Raw genomic sequence first — 1,873 nt, 5'->3', positions numbered from 1 at the left:
TTTTGAATACCAAAGCATTCACTGAAATGTGTTGCAAACAAATAATAAACGTAGCTCCTCCTTCGTTGACTTTGCACAAATCTCAGCTGAATAGAAATCAGTGGTGGGAAGCAGTGTGTCTGATAGGCTCTGAAAGCGGTAAGGAGGAAAATCTTAACACCACCGCTTTACAGGAGCAGAATCAGACTCAGCTTGCTGTGTTGTCTGTGGAAAATAGAACAGCAATTTCTTCCATCCAACAAACATATATTGAATTCCTACTATGCGCCACACTAGGTACAGAGATGGATAAAACATTTTCTGTGGCACCTGCAGAGAGAGCTTCAGCAGACAGTAGCCTTGTCCCACCCATTTTATCTTCCCCTTCCATCCACCTCTGTGAATGCACACCCAGAGATCCAAAAATGCATGGATTTTATGTCCCTCACCACCCCCTGCCCACCTCTCTGCCAGGGAAAGGCCAGCTCTCAGGAGTGCCCCATGGCAGGTAATTGAGCCACCCTCCTTGGTGGACCTGCCCTGAGATCCCAACCCTGTGACTTCCTGCCTTCCCTCCCATACCCTACCAGTCCATCAGGAGACACCAGATCCTTGCCTCAGGCTATCCTTCAGAGGATTCCCGCCAGAGACAGGGGCTCAAAGAAGAAGTTTTTTCCTGCTGGCTCAAACAGAAGTCAACCTGAAGACAGATACTACACTTGATCTTAGCCAAAAGGCCAAGAAGCAATATAGTGAAAATGAGTATACTACCCAAAGCAATCTATAGATTCAATGCCATCCCTATCAAGCTACCGATGGTATTTTTTACAGAACTAGAACAAATAATCTCACAATTTGTATGAAAACACAAAAAACCTAGAACAGCCAAAGCAATCTTGAGAAAGAAGAATGGAACTGGAGAAATCAACCTGTCTGACTTCAGACTCTACTACAAAGCCACAGTCATCAAGACAGTATGGTACTGGCACAAAGACATAAATGTAGATCAATGGAACAAAATAGAAAGCCCAGAGATGAATCCCCGCACCTATGGATGCCTTATCTTTGACAAAGGAGGCAAAAATATACAATGGAGAAAAGGCAATCTCTTTAACAAGTGGTGCTGAGAAAACTGGTCAACCACCTGTAGAAGAATGAAACTAGAACACTTTCTAACACCATACACAAAAATAAACTCAAAATGGATTAAAGATCTAAATGTAAGACCAAAAACTATAAAGCTCTTAGAGGAAAACATAGGCAGAACACTCTCTGACATAAATCATAGCAAGATCCTCTATGACCCACCTCCCAGAGTAACAGAAAGAACAGCAAAAATAAACAAGTGGGACCTAATTAAACTTAAAAGCTTTTGCAAAATGAAGGAAACTATAAGCAAGGTGAAAAGGCAGCCTTCAGAGTGGGAGAAAATAACAGCAAGCAAAAGAACTGGCAAGAATTAATCTCCAAAATATACAAGCATCTCATGCAGCTCAACACCAGAAAAATAAATGGCTCAATCAAAAAATGGGCCAAAGAACTAAACAGACATTTCTCCAAAGAAGACATACAGATGGCTAACACACACATGAAAAGATGCTCAACATCACTCCTTATCAGAGAAATGCAAATCAAAACCACAATGAGGTACCATCTCACACCAGTCAGAATGACTGCTATCAAAAAGTCTACAAGCAATAAACGCTGGAGAGGGTGTGGAGAAAAGGGAACCCTCTTACACTGTTGGTGGGAATGCAAACTAGTAAAACCACTATGGAGAACAGTGTGGAGATTCCTTAAAAATAGAACTGCCATATGACCCAGCAGTCCCACTGCTGGGCATACACACTGAGGAAACCAGAATTGAAAGAGACACGTGTACCCCAATGTTCAT

At 42.1% G+C, this 1,873-nt stretch overlaps 1 pseudogene; it reads right to left on the bottom strand.

The window, feature by feature from the left end:
* Positions 1 to 610: 610 nt before the first annotated feature.
* Positions 611 to 728, bottom strand: LOC122690906 (annotated as a pseudogene).
* Positions 729 to 1,873: the final 1,145 nt, after the last annotated feature.

Source organism: Cervus elaphus, chromosome X, assembly GCF_910594005.1.
Source record: "Cervus elaphus chromosome X, mCerEla1.1, whole genome shotgun sequence".
NCBI classification, from domain to species: domain Eukaryota; kingdom Metazoa; phylum Chordata; class Mammalia; order Artiodactyla; family Cervidae; genus Cervus; species Cervus elaphus.
This window is presented reverse-complemented; position numbering and strand designations above follow the sequence as displayed.